This window comes from Anser brachyrhynchus (genome assembly GCF_964034855.1).
Source record: "Anser brachyrhynchus genome assembly, chromosome: 23".
NCBI classification, from domain to species: Eukaryota; Metazoa; Chordata; class Aves; order Anseriformes; family Anatidae; genus Anser; species Anser brachyrhynchus.
The window spans coordinates 4523942-4545053 of NC_137716.1; the positions used below are offsets into that span (position 1 = coordinate 4523942).

Below are 21112 nucleotides of genomic sequence, written 5' to 3' on the forward strand. Positions count from 1 at the left end.
TACAACAACTGATTGTTACAATATACTTAAATATCCACTAACTAAAGATGTATAAACTATGTATAAGCTTCATACATTACATGATCCCTGCTTCCCTCTGAAACCTCTGTCTTCCCACTACATCTTCTATCAGCAATCTAAGTCTCCTTTCTCTGTCTTTTCTCAGCCCCTGGTGGCTTTGCGCAGTTCATCCTATGTCATTTGTGTCTGGATCTGGAAATATTTCTCAGGACATTTGACTCATCCATCATTTAGATAATAGAAGGAAAAAAAACAACAGTGTCCAGCTATGAACATCCATATAAAGCACCAAGGAAAAAAACCCTCACCTTGAACTTCCCTTCCTGCTTTTCTTTTCATTTCATTTGAGAATCTGACTTGACAGTCTTTGCTCTGGCAAGAGTCCCACTGAAGTTATTAAGGGCAAGAGCTTGTCAGGATTAAGAGGAAGGATTTGAAATCTCTGTGAGTGATAGCAATATCCCCGGTTCTATTAGACCAGATAAGTATTCGCAAAGGACATTAACCCTGGTGCCTTGAGCTAGATGGTGACTGCCCTGGGGGGAAAGGAGATGAAGCTCCCAATGGGGAAGCTGCTCTACAGCCACCTGTAATATGGCTGTGCATCCCTTCCCTTGTTCCAAAGTTTCCATTTGTCCATCAGAAGCAGGGTGCTGTTAGCAATGAATGGGCAGGGAGGAACCTAAGTGGGAATTAAGACCTAAAACTCAGTGTTGGCACCAAGTCTGGGCGTGCAGGTGTCTGTCAGAGACGATTACACAGCGAGTGCAGCCCAGTCAGGTGTTTCCAGGCTATTGCTGCTTTGAGGGCTGGATTTGGAAAGGCCACCTAAACTGCCCTGCCATCAGTGGGTGCAAACGTCTGGGAGCTAGCACAAGCACCACAAACAGAGACGGATGTGAGCTGGAGTAATGTTTACTAACTTCCAGCACCCCGACATCTCTGTTTTACCAGTGTAAACTCCTCCTCCTTCTCTGCTCCCATTTTTCAAGAAGGGACTATTATCACGGACCAAACATTCACTTGGCCCATTTGAAGGGCAAATGCGGCTCCTGGGGCAAAAGGCCGATAGAGGGTGTCATCAGGAAAGGAGAAATTAGGATGGAGTCGATTGAAAAAGCTTTTCTTACTCCTCTTTCTGCTTTCCTGGGCCTGCAACACTGGACAGACTCACGGATCATCCGTATTTCCGTCTGGCACTGAGAAAATCCATGCTTTGTGCAGGAAATCAGAGCGCTGCTCATGCCTTCTCCGCTGTAATTCCTGGCCTCACACCCATGGCGTCTACATGCGCACGTGATTCGCAAGCCCTCCTGTCAGGGGGAGATCATATTAATGCGGATGTTAAAACCAAATAAACACTGAAACAAATTTAAAACAAAAATAGCATTTCAGAGGCTGTGTTCCATTCCCACCACCCACTACCATTTATAACTAATTGGGGCTTTGTTATATTCTCTCACCCAGTGACAGATAAATACTAAACTCCACTGGTTAACAATAATCACCCTAATTATGCCAAGATGACATTTACAATACAGGCAATTGCTAATCCATTACCTCACTCTGCTGAATACTAGAACACTCAAATTAAAAGTTATTCACCCACAAAGAACAATGTTTTAGTAGCTGACACAGCTTAGTAAAGGAATTTATTAAGGTAATTTGCAGTATTCCCATAAATAAAACATTCTAGAGTTCCCCCGTCCTCCTCCCCCTTCCCCCAAAATAATCTTTTGTGATAAATCTTTTTTTTTCCCTCTCTTGTAGTGCAGTTAGAAGAATAATAATTGAAACTGTCAGACGGAGTTACGTGTTTAAATTTGCTTACCTGAAAGACAACAGAGAGCTGAACATCTTGCATCCCTTCAGGCTCTTCTCGGAGAACTGGGGCGATACTTAGTGGTTTGTGATGTGTAGGAGGTCACTGTGGTAAAACCTTCACCCATGTGGGGTTTCGATGAAACCTAAGGGAGACTCAGAATGAAGGAACGAGGAAGCTGTGACCAGCGCTGAGACGTGCAGCGTGCGGAGGATGCTGGCCCCGCGTGATAATCCAGCTGGGACTGGCAGGACTCTTTGGCCCTCATCAGGGAGATGCTGAGGAGGCAGCAAAAGGGCTGTGAGTCTCCTCAAAGACGGCTTCAATTCAAGCACAGGGGTAAATGCTGAGGCCTCTGCTCAGGTGATGTCCCAAACCAAAGCCGAACAAAAATCAGAACACGGCAGCCCGTGTAGCACAGCCCGTGACTAGCAGTGCTGGTGTAGGGAGAAGGCGGGAGAAGGGAGGCACTTGGACCTTTATTGCAGCACCTGGAGGCCTTTTCTTTTAGTGATCTTTTCCTGATCTTATCCCAGCATTAAAACACTCACAAATGTTTTTTCTCTTTTTAAATAAATAATTCTAATTAATTAATATTTGTCAATGGGAGGGAGTCCCATTGACAAATATTAATGGAGTGAGGAAAGGGTTAAATGGACATACCAAAAAATCAGAGCTGGGTTTCATTGCACCCCCTGAGCATCCCCTTGCACCTGGTGCCGGCAAAGCCTCTGCCAGCAGCGGATCCAGCCAAAGGGATAGAGCAGGAAGGGATTTTGGGGGTTTGGTTTTTACTGTTATCACAGCAGCTATGGCCAAAGCTATTTGCAATAAAGCAGCACGTTGCAGCAAGCCAAGAGTCCCTGCTAGCACATCCCCGCTATGTGCTGGCCACCTGCAGCAGCAAAGCCAGCAGCACGCCGGGTGCCAGCGTCAGCTGAGCCCCATGCAGAGCGAGCAGCTTGTGGGGGAAACAAGGCAAGAATTCAGAGCAGCATCCGCCAGACTGATCGCTGCCTGCTCAGGAGATGGCTGGAGAACTCGGAGCAGAGCTGCCACGCATCTGTGTCTCCTGCACAGACCTTCTCTTTCTGCCCAGGCACTTCATCCCAGCGTAAAAAAAGATGTGAGCCATTTGTCTGGGATGTTGAAGCCCCCGGCAGCTGGGCTGGAGCTGTAGCTCAGGGTGGAGAGCAGATGTCCAGAGACCCGGTGAAATGGTCCCTGTGCATGTGCAGCTGAGCTCTCCAGCACTGACACCCTGGGTATCTCCCGTCCCAGACACGTTAGACTTACTCTGCTTATGCAGGTTGTTATCATGATGAACAAACTGACTCCACGTTTTCCTGCCCCGTCCATGCACAGCACGGCATGTGTAAGCATCTTTACAACCAGCATCTGGGATATGGGAGCAAGCCCTGCCTTATCCTGTGCTGCTTCGTGGTGATTCTGCCCCTGGCTGAAGCAAGGGAACATGCCGCAGAGCAAAAGCCCTGTCTTTCTGCATTTTGGACCAAAGATGCTTGCAGCTGCAGGGAAGAGCACTGAAGCAGTGCCTACGCAGACGGGCACCCCACACGCTCTGCTACAGCTGCTCTGGTTCAGTTCCCCCTTGCACGATGCTCTCTCAAGGCTAGCCTGGATGCTTCTGGCCGATGGTGACAGATCGCAGGAAGGCAGCTCTTGTAAACAAAGATCTGCAGGCCTTGTAATCACCACGACTCCTTCTTCTCCCCCGGCTCAATTAAGAGACAATGTTTTCCTGCTCACCCGCTCTGCTTTTATTTGCTCTCCGTCTCATGCTTCTGTGGAGTTTTTCCTCCCCTTCCTCCTGCAGCTGAATGTTAATGGACCGGGCGCCACTCCAGCCCCGAGCTCCCAGCCCTGGGCAGACACCCAGGGCACGAACGAGTCGTCTTCCAGAAGTGCTCCTGGGAAAACGGGAGCTTTTGCAAGGGAAGGACTCTGCGAAGGAAATCTGAGCGAGGAAAAGGTGTGCCATAAAAGATAAATCTTTAAAACGCGCTGAACCTCACGTGGGGGGTGCTTCTACGTGGAGATAAAGCAGTCTTAATTTGAATGAACTTTATTCCTTCCCAAGGAGGGTAAACGAAGCCTGATTAAAGCCACTTGAATTCTGACTAAGAGAGTCTGCCTGGGGAGTTAATGGCCAGTAACAGGCAGCAAACAAAGCCGGGTAATGCTCAGCACAGTAGGGTTCAAACTTCAGCACATAACTTCTTATGATCTGCAAACTATATTTTATCTCGGTATATAAACTGACAACCCAAATTTGTACAGACACATGAAGACAGTAATATATGCCACTCTTAACTTGCTCCTGTTCAAGGGCTGTAAGTACACAACTGGGGGGTAATGACAGATTGGAGGAGAATCACTTCCAAGCACAGCTCGGAGGGACGCAGTGACACCACTGCCTCAGCCGTGCAGGCTCACCCAGGCCTGGACCACGTCATCCTGCAACTATCGAAATCACATCTTAAGCAATGGCAGAAGCTTGCTGAGCCCACTCATCCCAGTTGGGACTGCAGTCCCAGTTCTCGCTGTCATTCCCCACCTACTTTCCTCTTTTTTTTATTTTTTTCCAATCTGTTCCCATTAATAATCCCGGTTTTCATTTCTCCCTCAGCCCCTACCCGGTTCCTGCCCAGAAAACCCAAGTGACTCTCTGGGTGAGCCATTTCTCTTCTGATGGAAAGCGCAGCCAGCATTTCAGTGGCACTGCCTCCCAACTCCTTGACTGGGCAACTTAAATAACCCCTAATTTAGGCCATCAGATCTGAACCCAGACTCAGCACCAGAGCCAAAGGCATGTCTCTTCCCTCCGTGCACCTCAGCGTGTTCCAGCATTTGTCCCAGAGCCCAGCATCTATTTATAAGGCAAAGAGAAGGCTCTGCCAGCCTGAATACTTTGTTATTTTCTCTGACAAAATCTGAATTTTGGTGGCGAGAAGCACTGCCGCTCTGTATGTTTGACCCCACTTAGCCTCTGACATTAGAAATGCAGAAAATTCACAGTCCCACCAAAGCAGGGGAACTGTAATTGCATCGCCACTGACAGATGCTGGTTGTTGAACTGTGAGGAGCAACAGGGGATTTCGGGCTCTCTGTTCTTAAAGGCACAGAAAGATGGAGTTCCCGTCTTCCTCACCGACCTCAGTTATCTTCTGTCTTTTCTGTTTTGAGCTGCACATTTCTTTTCTGCCAAGCTTCTGCTTTCATGGGACAGTGCCTGGGTTTTACACTGGAAGTGCCTGGAAGTGATGGAAAAGAAAGAATAAAAGAAAGAGGGAGGGAGAAAGGGAGGGAGGAAGGAGTAACGTTAAAATCAACAGTTTCTCTTCTTTTCATTTTAGGTCAGAAAAAGTCTTCCCAACTTTACGAAAGGCATATTGAAAAAAAACCAGTAAATTCATGAACATGCAGTTATTACTTAGCAGACAAATTACATTTCTTCCGAAATGTTCCAAAATGCATTCATTTTCAGAGTACATTACTTTCATAATACTGTGTGGAACATTAAATGAGAATTTCCCTGACTTGGCTACAGAGCACATTTTTATATTTCATAGTCTGACACAGAGCCCAGGGTAAGTAATGAAAATCTTTTCGAAAAGTGACAATCTTGTCTAGCAGCCTCGCCTGTTGAAGAGATTGCAACATAAAACAGATGAGTGCCCTGCTTGACAGCTAATTGTGTCGGGCTTAATTACAACAAGCAGAATTTAATCGGCTGTGCAGTGCAGTTTTTTAGGATGGGGGAACCATCTGGAATGTACCTTGCTCCTAGGCTGATGGAGGGGCGGGCATCACTGGATTTCAAAGACAGGGGAGCAACCGTGTGCGGATTTAAATGCAGCAGAAGTTCCTTCCCTAATGTATTTCATTTGAGCTGTTTGATGAATTTCAGAGATATTTATGCAAACCTGCACGCTGTTGCCTCGCGAAGACAAGGTTTTGGAAGCCTTCCCAGGCTCAATTTGATGAGCCTCGTTCCCCCTCCGTGGCCCTGCGCCGTGGCCAGACCTCGACGCGGAGCTGTCAGGTTTCACGAACTGAGTCCCTCTCTCGGTCCCTCGCCTTGCTCCGCTGCGACGCCCGCCTCTCGCTGCCCCTGCGATCCTCCAGCCGGCTCCATCAGGTGCGGGCAGCCCCAGCACAGGACAGAGCTGAGCTGCAGCCAAGGCAAAGTGCTGGAGTGACGCCTTCCTCAGGGCCAGTCTGGCGTCGTTGGCTTGGTCTGCCTCGCAGCCTGGCACGAGGTGCCCACGCCAGGAGCTGGAGAGCTGTGTTTATGTTGGCCTGAAAAAAAAATGAAAGGGAAGTGCCCTAAGTCAGGGATCTCCAGGCTTTCATGGGCACAGCAGGAGGGGAGGGACGGGAGGCAGGCACCAGCCCTTCGCACTGTTGTATGTCCCATTTCAAGGCTGAACATCGGCACCTAGGGAATACAGGCTGCAGAGTACTCCGGCACTGACCCTGGCGAGGCTGATGCCATCTCCTGCTGAACTCTGGTGGAAACAGGCTATTGATAACAGACAGGCTCCCTGAGAACTGCAGGCTAAAGCAGTTCTTCATTTTCTCCCCCTGAATACATTTAATACCCAGCTATTAAAATAGTCCTCTGTCATGTCAGAACAAGGAAGAACGAAACATGCATTTCAAAGCCTTTGAAACAACAACAAAAGGCTCGTGCTAGTGCAGGAATCCTTTGGTACCGCATGCCTGGCAATAGCTGCGTGCCCACGGACTGGTCCCTGCGGGCAGGGACGGGGCTGCTCCCATCCCTGGGAGCCAGCAGCCAGGGCAGGAGCCCGGGAGCGAGGGGCAAGCAGGGCCTGGCTCCAGACTGCCCTCCCTCGTGCACAAAGGTATCTGTGCCGGCACAACGTGGATTTGGATACAATAGCCCCAGCCAGCGGCGTGCCTCCATCTTCGGGGCAAAGAATTAATCCCGGCCAACTTTCAGGACAAAGTCGGTCACAAAATGACATCTCGGAGCTCGCAGCGTCTGCAGCGTGTAGATGGATTCCTCACTTCAGGGGTGTTTTACCTGTCTTTGCTGCTGGGTAAGCAGCGTTGTATGGAGTGCTCAGTGTCTCTCCACGCCTGTCTCCATCCACCAAGAGCTGGGGGAGCAAGGCCTCTCCGGAGGGAGCCCCAGCAGGGGTTTCTCAGGAAGGAACATCCCCCAGCACAGCCCTCACGGCCTCTCCTGGCCTGGCCTGGCCCCTCCGTGGTTTGGCTCACGGCTGCTTGTGCAGGGCTGGTTGCTATTCCCAGCCACATGGCTATAATCTGCTCCCCGACTTCAGCTGCTGGTTTTGCTTTGGCTCCGCTGTGAGGTTCCTTCACCTCACGCGGCGTTTCTCTTGGTGTAATCGACTCGAGGCGTCTTCCTCCTTTTTTCTTTCCCCCTGTCTGTTTTATCCAGCCTTCTGCAGTTTGATCTCGGAGAGGCTGCCGGGAGCTCCCTGCTGGGTTGACATTGCTCCGACACCTCCGTCTCCTCCGTCAGGCAGAGCAGTGGTTGTCACCTTCCTCGTGTCAGGCCCGTGTCCTTACCTCCCCTTCCCTGAGGCTGCATTTTGGCCTACCTCCCACCTCCATGGAAGCGGCGAAGCCTCTCGGAAGGGTGGATGTGAGCCATGGGATGGAGGCACTTCCCCATGCAGGGCAAGGGCTGAGCCCAGCAATCCGAGTGCTCTGGGTGACCAAGCAAAGCAAAGCCCAGGGCTGGGCTCCGCAGGGGCTCATCCACAGACTTGTGGGAGATCAGGATGGGCTTTGGGCTGGTTTTATGCCTGTGGTCCTTGACAGGGTCCTTAGGAAGGTGGAGGGAGCTCAGCCTGGGTGCTGTGCGCCAGGCACTGGACTCGGTAGCACTCAGGAGGAGTCACAGTAAGCTGCAAGCACCTGTAAAACCAGCTCCGTTGTGTAGCTGGGAGGAGAGGGGCTGGCAGCATCTTTTGGGTGCTGTAGGCTGCTGCCTGACACCACCTCCCTCAAACACTTCGGAGAAGCTGCCTGCAATCTGCCTCATAACTGAAAAAAGAAAAAAGCCACAGCGGCTCCGGGCTCCGGTGTTCTCACACCTAACCCAGCAAGTCTGTGCCCCAGTCCAGGGGCTGCTCTGGGTTTACCTGGGAGGCAATTGGGAGCAGAAATGAGCACAGGCCCTACATTCTTTGACCGTACACTGGGTGCATTGAAGCAGAGCCTCTGTGCAGCCAAATGTTCCCCCTCAAATGTCGCCGTGGGTCTGCCAGTGACCCCTGTGCCCGCCCAGTGCATGGACAGAGAACCGATACACCTGGTGGGGCATCAACAGCCTGTACAGCCTGGCTGTGAGCAGGCAGCACGACATGCTGGTCACAGCAGGCTGGCAGCACCTGCAACACCTGGGTTCATTCCTGGGTTTCTCATATAACCTTGGGCAAATCACTTGCCCTTGTGTTTTTTTGCCCCTTTGTTCAAATGAGGGGAATGAGACCATCTGTAGGAAAAGGCTTTGAGTTCTCTAGAGAAGCAGCTCCTGCATCCCACACTCATTGTGAAACCTTCCTTCTGCTTCTTCCCCTCTCTCCTCTGTAATTTTCAGGCCAATAATCATTAGCCATCCCTCAACGAGCTCCCCTCAAGGCAATTAATTACTATCTATTATGCCCATTTTACAACTGCGAAAACCAAGAGGCAAGGTCAGACTCTGGCAGCCTAGAAGTCAGAGGCAGGGAGCCTAGGAGGTCAGTCCATTCTCCATACCAGCATCCCTGCTTTGACCACTAGACGCTGCTACACTCAGAAAACCTATCAGGGAAAGCCAGGCGACAAGCATTGTCCACAGTGCTAATCTTCAGAGGACCATATTAGTGCAATTTGATGTCAAGACGCCTTATCTATCATGAAGCAAAGAGTAAGATTAAAGGACTGGAGTTACAAGTGCCTTTTTGTTTGCACTAACTGGGTGAGTGCCTGTCTGGAAAACAGAAGCTTTCAATCTAAATTGCTGTCACGTTTCCCATGCAGGAGTAGATTGGTCTCAGCACCCTTATTAAAAATACTACGAGCATTCTACAGCTGTGGCTTGAAACTCTGCAGCTCTCAGTCAGGAGGTTGCAAAGTAGATGTTGAACACCAGATACCGATCACTGCTACTCCGGTGTAAATCTGAAGCAGCTTCCCTGAAGCCAGCGGAATAACTCCTGGATTTACACCAGACCCGATGCCGGGGACCTGCTTGTGTTCCCCAGCCTCTTTGCACCAACTCAGCTGCAGCACATCCTCTGCTCTCCCAGACCAGCGGAGCTGCTGTGGAACAGGGCAGAGCTGCACAGATTTGCTCACTGATGCTGCCTCCCGTTCGCCACATAAATCCTGATACACCCTGGTGTAAAAGAGAGTCAGAATAGGTTCCTTTCAACCACACCATATCTCTGGGAGTTATTACTCCAGAGCATCCCTGAAACCACTGGGGAGAAGAAAGAAGGGATGTTGGAAAAAGGCTAGGTTAAAAAAAAAAAAGAGAAAAGGGAAAAAAAGAAAGAAGATGGAGTAGGAGAAATGCAAAAAAAGAGAGGCAAGGAGGAGCACTGAACAGAGGGTTATCAAAGGCTTCTGTTGTGTGCTTAATGATGCTTTAATCCCATAATGACATGGAGGCACACGAACATGAATATGGAAGGCAGGTACAGCCAGGATCAAACGTGCTTGTTTTTTTTTGTGTGTGTGTGTGTTTTCACCTGAAATGCATCCAAAACACACTGTCAAATAGTGTTTGCTACACTTGTCTCCTGCTGCCACTACTCTGCCCGGCAGCTACGCTGACACCGCTCCAGCAACAGGGTTGAGGGAGGGAAAAGGGACTGCAAACTTCCTTGGGGAAGAGGATAATAACCATAACAGAGATCAGTATCCTCCTGAGACCGCCCGGCTTCGCTACTAGCAACAACAGCCCCGCAGATGGCAGTGGCAAGTTAAAATCCAGCCAGCTCTGCTCTTTGCCTCCAATAGCAGCCTACATGTCTCAGCAGATAGAGTTCCTTGAATATTGACAAAACCAACAACTTTTACCAGGCCCGGGCTGGTTTTCTTCTTGCTTAAAGGGAAATCTTTCCTCTCTGTTTTCTCTTCTTCCCTGGGCTTGCTTCAGAGGCGTTAGCGGAGCCGCAGCGCTGAGAGGTGCAGGGAGGCAACAGAAAAGGGGGACACGGGGCTGTGACAAGCAGAAACGTGGAGACACGAAGGTGATGCTGGGGTCCAGGGAGGAGAAGCGTGAGGGAGTGAGGGGCGCAGATGCAGGAGGAGGCAGCTGAGCAGGGCAAGGCCAACTTACCTTTGCCTGGGCACTCGTGCAAGCTCTGGGTGAACCCCAGGCTCCCTGTGGCCCCTGGAGCACTGCAGATGAGAGGCTGCTGCTTCTTCCCCTGTATTTATTTGTGTGGGGCCACAAGTGCACAGGGGACTTTATAAGAGCAGGAAAACGGAGCTCTGGCCTTTAAGAACTTTGCGACTCAGCAAGGAGAGAGAGGATTAATATGAGCTGGTGCCTTGGAGGGCAGCGGGGAGATGAAGTTCACGAGAGGGACTTATATCATCAAGGCATGGGAACAGGCGGTGACCACAGCGAGCTACCTATCCACGGGCTTTAAGCAGTCGGATATTGCATTGCAGTATCTTTTCTCACCTGCTCTTCACTCGCATTTCCAGCAGAAAAAACAAATTCCTAAGTGTAACTCCATCAAATTCAAAGAGAACTGCAGACATCTGTATTCTTTTCCCCTTAACTGAAGCTCAGAGCTCAGCAGGACACTAAAGAGTGGTTTTTCTTCTCCAGAGCTCTCAATTCACAGGGGAAAAATGGGACTCTGGCACTCTGGATTCCTGTGCCCTCCAGGATACAAACTGACATCAGGCAACATGAGAGCTGAGTGCCGAGACCTTTGCTGAGTGAGGAACGGCGTTAGTGTAAGCACAGTAAAGGGCTGAGAGCCTTTCAGTTCTCTCCCTGTTGAGCTCTGCTGACCACTTGCTCTGCTGGGCCAGAGATGCCCTCTGGGCTCTCTGCAAAGGGAAAGTGGCCTCCGGGTGGGCATGTCTGGCTTCCTCCCTCTTCCACGTTGTGCTCCCTGCAGTACCAGGACTGGTAATTTTCAGCAAGTACTCTTTGGGCACTTGCTCTCATTCTGCAGCTTGGCCCTTTTCTCACCGTGTGGCTCTTTGACCTTTGGCCATGCTCCACATGCACAACATCCCAGGTTTAAATGAGGTAAAAGATTAAGTATGCAGAGTGTGAGCTGACTCCGGGCTGCCAGAGCTGGGAAGGGAGCAAGGGGATGTTAACATAAATCCATCACCCCTGGCTCTCTTGCTGAAGTTGAGCAAAACTGCTCCAGCAAGTCTGATGCTATGGAGGATCCAAAGAAGTGCTGGGAAATCCTGATCACTAGAGGTAGCCTGAGTGTTTCGTGCTCCCAGCCTTGCTGCTGTAGGTGAAGACGCCTCCTTTAAAAGGCCCTTTTACTTTCTTGGTCTTTCCCAACGCTTTTTTGTCATCCTCTTTTCTCTCATCCTTCCCCACTTGCCAATGAACGACGGATCTGTCGTCTCCACGTTTCCAGGGTAACGACAAAAAGTTTCCCTCCAGCCCAGAGGTAGAGCAAACCCATTCTGCTGGAAAATTCAAAGCGAGGATTAAAATTTATAAAACAGCACACGACCTAGTGCAGCATCACCCGCTCCTGCCAATTCATCCAAATCGCTGCACATAAGCAGCAAAGCTGGGGCCACCTGCACGGGATTATTCAGTGGGTCCCTCGGGGCAGCGGAGAGCCAGCTCTCGCCTGCAGTGGACGGAGTTTTGTTAGCAGAGGCTGCTGGGCACCAGCGGGTCCCGTGGCTCCTTCTAGCCTGTGCTCCTCCGACTAATAACGTTAGTGGATCCAGACACTGCCTGGAGAAGGGGGGAGAGAGCAGCTTTGTTTTTAATGACGGTTCTGGATCTTCCAGTTGGCCTGCTTGATCCTCTCTTATCTGATCTGGCAGCAGTAAAGAGGAGAGGCAGCGGGGAAGAATAAGGAGAACAACTTAAGCCCACATAAGGGTTTAAGTATTCCTTAAGCAAGACATGGTCTGGGTCGATTGGCTTCCCAAGAACCCTGTACAACAAAGCCAGCGATCTCCTGAGGCAACAACTGGCGATATGAAGGTCTGGAGCAAATGACTTTGCAAGACTTAAAGGCTAACAACTTATGCACTTAATATTTCAGGCCATCAAATGTCTTTCTTCCTGAATGAAACCTCTGGGAATTAAGTACCTGAGCTCCTCTCTGAAACCGATTCCAAGGCATCTCTCAGCTTTTAAGCACCTGAATTTCTCAGGCACTTTTGTTGTGCCTCTCACCAAACCATGCTCCCTGCCCGTGAAGGGTTTACATCCCAGCGATAAGACAAGAGCCAATAGTTTGATGCCAACAGATGGAAGCAATAAGCAAGTACAGTGACTGTAACAGAAATAATAAACAACCCCACATAGAACATTTTCTTCTGTGCTAGCCAAGGAAAGTCCATTAATTCTCATCTAGAAATCCCTGTAACATTTGCAGCAAGGATGTGCCATGGCTGTGCGTGCTGCTGCCCCACAGCACACATTTGCCTTGGAAATGCGAGCCATCACCGGTGAATTCTGCTGTTTTCTCCTACCAGCTCATTTCCAGGTTGTCCAGGGAAGCAGAATACACTGATTAGCACGAGCTGAGCTGGACGCGGGTGAGGACCAGGCAGGATGGCAGGGAAGCAGCCTCTCTCCTTGCAGACGGGCTGAGAGGGTCCTTCTCGCTCTGCGGACTGGGCTGGTGAAATGCTGGCACGAGACGCTGCATTTATAACACCACGAGTTACACATGAAGCGATCCCAAAGCATAATTACTAATAAATGTTTAATTAATAGCTTATGCACGTGTTGATAAGTTCATTAAAATGATGCATGAGCACATGAATATTCCTGAGCAGGCAGGAGTGAGCGAAGTTACTGCTGGGAAGTGTGTTAACAAGGGGATTACACGGGTTGCATATGGAGGCTGCAAGCGCTCTGCTCGCTCCTCTTAGATGAACATTTTACGGCCTACTAGGACCAAACAATCTCATTGCAATCTCCTTTTAACAAATCTCCCGCTTCTCCTCTTTAATATAAACAAATAGACGGTGTTTTCCTGTTAACAATAACATCCAGCAGTGTGGACCAAAGCAAATGAGTTAATTGCTTCGAGAAGCTTTAGCCGCATTTCCATCCACTGGAATGATTGCTTCTGGAAAAATAAACACTCAAAGCCTCCAACAACAATAGGCAAGACACCTAGAAGGTCAACTCCAACAACTGCTGCTGTGGAATGGAGAATTCAATAAAACCAAGCACTGCATGATTTTGTCTGCCTAGGCTCTTGCCCTCTTTTTTCGCTCCAGAGAACCGAAGCTGATGAGGTCTGCAAGTGGTTGCCCATTGCGCCGCAGCTCCAGAAAAGGCCTTGAGCCACAGCCCCTGCTAATTGCTAGCGCTTGCCTTTTGTTCCTCAGCCTTTCTTTCTGCATCTCAGTACAGACACTCAGGCTGGGATGGAGGCAGAATTGTGGACAAATTCAAACGCTGCCTGCTTTTGAAGCCTCGAGGAAGCGTGTTCTGGTTCTTGGCATCGTTGCACGAGCTGTTTTTGGCTGGGAGTATGAACAGCAAAGCCAGGGTAGCAGAAGAGCTGCTCTATCTAATCTCATCTTCTCGAACTAATAATCTCTCTAGCTGTTCATGCTTTATATCTGTTCTGTATTCTAACTAATCTATTTTATTGGTGCCTCATCCATTCTGGATCCCGTCTCATCTGTTCTAATGATTTATAATCCAGACTGGATTCTGAGAACAAGCTTTAAAAGGCTTTTGTGAGAAGATTAAGACTTGCTATAAATTGTATAGTCTGTGTGCGTTAGGTGCCTAGATCTGGGTCAAAAACATGACGGCTACTCCTAAAGTGCTTGGGAAATGTGACCCTCTGCCCCCGGGACTGAGTCCATTCCAGCTAGATTTAGGCAACTTTCCATCCAGGTGTAACGTGGTCGCCGTGCCTGGAAGGGCAGCAGCAGGGAACCAGGGAATCTGTATTGCAGATCTATAGCATCAGTCTAGGAGAGATGAAATATGGTATTTGTGGCATTTAGGCCCATTTGTGGCATTTGTGGCACATTTGTGGCCTTTTGGTCCTTCCACAATACAAACAAAAGAGGGAGGCACAGATATGCCTATCTTTGCAGGTGCCCAAAAATATCAGGCTGCCTGAGAGATATTTTCTAAGAGATATTTTCCGCCTGTGAGCAGAAGTGAACAAGCCCCAGCCCTCTCCTCCATCACGTTCTGCTATCTGTTGTGGGTACTTCACCGAGCACTATCAAAAATCCCTGTAAAGAATAATAAAAACCTCAGCTTGTGACCAAGGCGGCTCCAATTATTTAACAACCAAATCTGGAGTAACTCCACCCCTGTTCCCAGGACAGACCCGAGCTCTCTGGTGGCGGTGCGGGGTCTCCCCGCACCCACGCGACAGGCGCGCGCTGTGCCCGCGCCATCTGCTCGCCGCCAGACTCGCCTCCCACGCGGCAAGGCAGGAGCACCCGTGCGCTGAGCATCCCCGGGGAGCTCCGAGGCTTTCTGCAGGGCCGGGAGGACAGCTTTGGATCCCGAACCACAGCCGCTTTCCCTCTGCGTACCCGGCTTTGTACCTTCTCATCCAAAGCCGGTTGTGATTACAGCCTCCCAGCACCTGAAGTAATGGTCCTGCTCTAACATCACCCAATGCACCCATCAGCTTCATTCTCCCTTTTCCTATGTGTCACCTTTCAAGCGCTTTGAATGCGAAAACCATCTGAATACAAAGAATCGCTCTGCTTAACACAGTACATCTCGCCCTGCACAGGATGCTTTGGCTCGTATTTTGTGCAGACAGAGGAAATGGAGCCAGTCTCATTGCTAAATAAATAAAATAGTGACTTACTTGGGAAAAAACCTCTAATGAGGTCATGAGGGGTGAAATGCCACCACTGCAACTGGTGACCTTTTCTCATTTCCAAAACAACATTTGCTAGATATAGACACACACTACTGGTTGTTTACAAAGTGATTGAGGATTTTTGCTTACAGAGAGATCCCAGTTTCTGACTTTTGCTACTGCCCACAACCTCATTCCGGCAGTGACTCTCAGATAATGACTTGCAGCCTTGCGAGGGATTTCGCTGAAACTTTGTGGGAAAGCAGTCGTCTCTTCTGAAGCCAGACAGCGGGACAGGAGGTTGGAAATATTTAATTTGCTAACAGCCACCAGTGAGCAAGAAGAGTTTGGTAAATAAGCCATAAGAAGCCCATGGCCAACCCTGCTTTGCCCCAAGAAAAGGGAGTGGGGGCGGCAGGTGAAAAGCTGCTGAAATGCTGCTGAGGAGCAGCTCCAGACCACTGGACCCAACGCTTCTGAGCAGCCCAAGCCTGGCCCAGTCCCAGCAAGCACCCAGCCCCTGCGGGCGACCGTGTTGGTTGCATACCCATGCCCTCGAGCACTCACACACCCATCTCAGCAGCTCTTTGCCTCCCACCTTGGTCACACTGTAAATGAGGAGGTTAAGCCCCCAGCCATCAGCGAAACAGCCACATCTTTCTCCTTGACATTCAAGTGATTGAAAAGCTCCTTGTAGGGTCGAGCACAGTGGCTTTTAAATAATGCATTGTGTTTGTTATTTTGTTGGCATTTAAGTGCTGGCTGAGAGAGGACAAGCAACTGGGGCCCCAGTGCTCCACGCTCCTTACAACGGGGTATCTGTGATATGCCCTAGGTCCTTTGAGAGAGCAGCCCAAGAGGACAGACCTCTCCTCTACCCCCACAAGCCATGGCCACGTTCCCAACCACAGCAAGAGGCACGGTGGGGACATCACCGGTCTGTGAACGAGGAGAGAGGCCCAGCAGGCAGAATCCACTTTGCTGCCTCTCAGCTGAACATTTTGGAGGACCTGGTTTGAGTTTTCAGGCTGGTGATGTGTTACCAAGAGCTGTCACTTCTACTGGGATCAGTCATCTTGAGTGGTGTGTTAGGAGGTGGCGGCACACCTCTGCCTGGGATCACTGCGCAGAGATGGGGAAAGGGGAGCTGGCAATGCTCATGACCTCCTGCCTGCACCTTCTCCACTGCCGTTTGCCACTGCAGAGTGCTTTATTACTGAAGTCACCCTCTGACACCTTGTTTTAAAGCTGCTGACGAGCTCTGTCCCCACAACCCTTTCTCAATATCAAAACCCACCCAGGCCCCAGCACTTAGGAGCTGATAAAGTCTCTCTCCTTCCACTGTGCATCATCTCTCCCTGATCCTGCAAGACACCAGAGAAAGAGCAGGGCAGAAAGGAGGAAAGGCATGAGGTGCTCAGGGCCACAAGGAACAAGGGGAGAAAATGTGGAGATGATTTTTTCATTGTCCTGACACAACTGGACTAAAAGCATCATGTGCATACGCGAGCGAGGTGGGGACATCTGTAACGCAGACAGCCGAACCGCCTCGCGGTGCTGCACCAGCCTCCCTTTGCAAAAGAGTGAAATGTGAGCGATCCTGTGCAACGTGCCTGACGTGCCTCAGGAATGGTGATTTTTGAGGAAGCTGCTGCTCTGCACCACACACCCTTGCCTGCAGTATCACTGTTAGCGTGCTTGCTACAGCCCTGCCATACACAAAGGGTAACCGTGCAAAAAACAGAGGATCTACTCCAGATTTACACCATGACAGGAAGAGAATTTTGGCCCAGATCATTTATGTGTGATTTTTTTTTTTCTTTTTTCAAAAGCAATTAATTAGCCTTGGTTTACAGCAACTTCCCTTCCAGCAAAAATCAGGCCTTGCTGCGATAGCAGCCCTAATTGCCATGTCAGATATTTCATAGCCCCATTCATTCCCCAGCACCATCAGCTATTGTTATAAATTAATAAAGCCTGGACACATCCCGTATTTAAGAATGAAAGCAGAGAGAGGGAGTGTGACGGAGCCTTAAAGAGACAGGGGATCGGAGGGTTCCTGGCAAGACCCCTCGTCTCTCATCTCCTTGCCTCCTTCCCGAAAACAACACCAAAATGTGCATCTGGAGGTATTTCTAAATGCAGCTGCCTAAAAACACATCCATTCAGAATTACAGGGTATTTTTAGACTGTAAAAGAGAGCAGATATAAATACGTCTTCATTCCTGCTGCAATCCAATTGGTTTAATCAGTTACATCACTGATAGGCTTGATCCATGCTGTACAAACACAGCTTTAATTACAGAGCGAGCACGCAAAACATATATGTATGTGTGTGCGTGTGGATATACGTATGTTTATCTATATAATATATAGGTATTTATACACAGGCATAGACACACATACCCCTCCCTTCTCTATTAAAAAAATGCTGCCTGAATCATTTTCACAAATAAGACAAACCCCATATTTTGCTGGCAAAACGATTACGGCTGTCAGATCTGACGGACGCTGTGCCTCCGATGAATAATTCATGGCAGCTAATTATAAGCTGGCAGATTTCTGGCATTGTGGCCCGAATGGGTTGGAGATCCCAGTTATCTGTGACTGATCTGATCCTCCCGAGGTCCTGAGACGCCAGAACAGAGGGACAAAGGGGTGGCATTACTGTTGCACAAACGGATTTGCTGCACATGAAGTGAGTTAGGTGGGGACTCAGCCCTGCTCCTAAGTACTACATGCTACAGCAGGACCCTGAAAGCGTCCCCCAAAGCCACAAAGGTTGCATGCTCCGAACCGCACGCAAGGATCCCAGCTCCATGGATTTGATAAGGGTAATCGTTAGGTGAAACAGCTACACAGGTCTGCCCGCTGCCCCTACGTCCTATCTCCAGCGGTGGGCAGCAGCAGGCGGCCAAGTCAAGAGCAAAAATTAGGGGTAAGATTTCAAAGCCAGAGCCTGGGCTACCTTTTCTTCCCAGCACTGCTTCCTGCAGCTCTTGTACCTCTCCTTTTTATGATTCTCACTAGCAAGAAATAATGTGGCTCCTCCCTTCCCCTTTGCTAAATGCGACAGAGCCCCTGCGGCTGGTGTCAAGCAGCCTCTACCAGACGGCAGCGAGAGCCGAATCTTTCAGACCTGCAGCAGAAGAGCTTGGAGGGCACAAGAGGCTCTGACCCAGCCTCTGCTAATCCACTGCAATGAGGCAAACGCAGAGCCTCTGCTGAAGTCCACAGGCGCAAAGCACACCTGTAAGCTCCGTGCTGAATCACAGTGCTGGTGTGTGAAAGTGAGGAAGAGGAGGGCCACGGGGAAGGACAACACAGCAACTGGTTGCACTGGTCTGACTGGGAAGCAGAAGCACTGCAGCAGGCAGTGAGCACTGTGGCTGGACTGGCAGTGGGAGGCTCGTTGTTACCTGGTACTGGTTTTGCAGGCAGCATTTCGGATGTCCCTCGCTCCCATTCCTCCTCTGCACTTCATTGAGAGCCTGCCGTGAGGGTCTGTAGCTCTGGTTTAAAGATACCTGCTTCTCTGGGGCTCTGGGGACTTCACAAGACTTTTATTCACCCATCAGTCACTGGCTGGAGAACAAAACATTACAGGCACAACTAGAGGTCAAAAGAAGACCCCTGTTCAAAGCCATCTCCTCAGCGGGAGTTAAATAGGGCATCAACCTCCATCGCCAAGCACGATGCTTCTCTGAGGCTCCATTTCCATGGCCGGAGCTCGCCTCTGAGCGAACAAGAGGCCAAAATTGCAGGCTTTGACTGGAGATTTCAGAAAAATTGTGAGGCTCTGACCCACACCAGGAGACCTGGGCCAAGGATGGCAGATGGCAAAGATTAGAAAATCCATGACCACAAACTCCGTGTCTGAAACATTCGAGGCAAATTTCTTTAGGCTTCTACAACCCATTAATCTTCTACCCGGTAATATAAGACTTAACGCTGTTAGCACTGAACACTTAAAGGGGAGATTCAAGGCTCATTGGTTCAACCCATCCAAGCAGTCTTGAGCTTCAGTGCATATTTCACTTCAGCTCAACACAGAGCCAGTTATAACTGGTAAAACCTAAGAGAAAAAGCTCCTGTTTGAACCCCTGCCCCCCCTTACAGTCCCATTTCTGACCGAAAACAAAACTCCCATGGGTGACTGTGAGAATCTGAAAGACAGCTCTGATTCCTCACTGGCATGTGGGGTCGTGCACACTTGTTCCAGCTCTGTGTGCCACCACTGCACTGGTGCTCCAGAAGCAGATCCCCAAATCCCAGAGGTACTGCTGACAACACCTGAGGCAGAGCAAATAACCTCATCACACATCCATCCACGTCCCGGCTCCCCTCAAAATAAAAGGGCAGGTTATGAGCAAGAGAATGAATGTCCCTAATAAGGCCAAGCCTGGTAAATAACATTATGCCCACATTTGCTCTGAAACCATTCATATTCTTCCAAGCAGAAAGGTAACAGGAGTTGTACAGCAATAACAGATCGTCAACTGATGGGAGCTTTCAAGGTTTGTCTCTTCTCTCAATGCACGCTATAAAAATTACCCCCCAGAGTCTTTTCTTTCTCTTTCCTTTTCCTCTTGACATACTGTCGACATAAACTTTCTCCCTGCAAGGAGATTTCTTCTTCCGTGAGTCCCAAGCTCAGTGACATTCTTCATGGTGCCCTGGAGCACAGGGCCTCCGCGTGCGTCTGTCTCTTTGGTGTGAACTTAAAGATCAAGAGTCATTCATTTACAAAAATAGTGAGGGCACATTTTCTCCTTCGTGCCCGAGCCTCTTCCTGAGTCTAAGGAAAGGGGAAACGGCTCAGATTAAGAGGCAAGCAAGCAGCATGCACGCTCAGGCAATGGGTAGAGTGTGCACGTCAAGATAATTGCAATGCGGAGAAGACAGACACGGCTGCTGATGTGCATAAATCCCCCTTGTCTATAAGCTGCCTTCTCCACCCTACGTTTCCTCTGCAGTTTTAATGTTTTGTTTCAACCTTTGGATTGTATTAAAATATTAATGCTAACGTTTTATTATAATTTTATATTCCATGTTTAATATTTTAATACAATCAAAAGCCCAAATGAAATCTTTCAACATTATCGGGTGAAATGATTATGCGCAATTGAAACAAAGCAATCCACCAGAGCCAGGAAGATGTTTTCCTGGAATTTTCTTTCCCTGGGTACTTACCACATGTCATTCCCTTGTTCTGACAGGAAGACCCCTCCCCACATCTAAAATATTAGGAATTCAATTCAGTTGTGCATCCAAGTGTCTCAAATTGAACCAAACGTCAGTGATGGGGCTCAAGAATTGCCTTCTCAAGAGATCTGATGTGTTTCTGGGGCCCGAAAGGAGCGGAGATGCCCTGGGCAGTCAGGTGCTGAGTGAAGATGGGAGATGCAAGGAGGCACAGCCCTGCTGCCTCACGCCACGTGACACCCAGCACACCATCCCCTTGTGTCCAGACCCCTAATTCTGCCTCCCCAAAGCGCCCCTCAGGTCCTAACAATTTGGGGATCCCTTCTGGGTCCCGCATGCCTGTGACACCCCCTGTTTTATAGCACGAGGAAACTGCTAAGACTTGCAAACAATTTTTCAATTTAAGGCAGATTAAGAGCAAAATTCTAGTGGGACTAATAGTGTGTAATCTTCTTTACATTTCTCCCCTTGCTTTATGAAGAACAGTTCACTGCAATGGCGTATTTCACACTCTGATGCTGATATTTCAATTTCCTGCTTAAGTTACAATAAAAACTGCCCACACTGCTGATGCTCCCATGAAGAATAATTTATGTTGATTGACGTTATTTAATTCCCTCTGGATGCAGCTAATGATTAAGTGATGCCAGGAAATTTAAAAGCACGTCCTACCTGCGGACTCCTCTAAGCTCCTTTGGAAGGTTTTGAAAAGCTTCCAATTTCCAGCACAAAACACTGCTACTGATCTCTAAGCACCTTCCTTGTCTTCCCCCTCTTCCTCCCCTACTTCTTCCCCACCCCAAAGGAAGCCAGAATTAAATTAGAGAGCTCAATCAAGGCCTGGGGAACTGAGTTCACAGCGGCAGAGCACTGCTGGGAGGATGCTCGCCTTCCAGCAGCTCCTGGCAGGGTAGCTGGCTGCAGGACACCCTGCCTGCGATCCCAAACAGGTTTTTAGGACAGCTGACAGTTTGATGAAGCCCGTGAATGGGGTTTGGATTGATTTCAGGGACCGCTG

At 49.4% G+C, this 21112-nt stretch overlaps 1 long non-coding RNA gene across 1 annotated transcript in view; it reads right to left on the reverse strand.

Annotated features, from left to right (window-relative positions):
• The window catches only part of LOC308182078, an 89452-nt gene that overhangs the window by 21621 nt on the left and 46719 nt on the right, over positions 1-21112 (reverse strand). The window contains exons 7-9 of the long non-coding RNA XR_013941656.1: positions 3614-6166; positions 1853-1988; positions 1152-1334 (exon numbers count right to left, since the gene is read on the reverse strand). This is a non-coding gene — a long non-coding RNA (uncharacterized lncRNA). The remainder of the gene's footprint in view (positions 1-1151; positions 1335-1852; positions 1989-3613; positions 6167-21112) is intronic.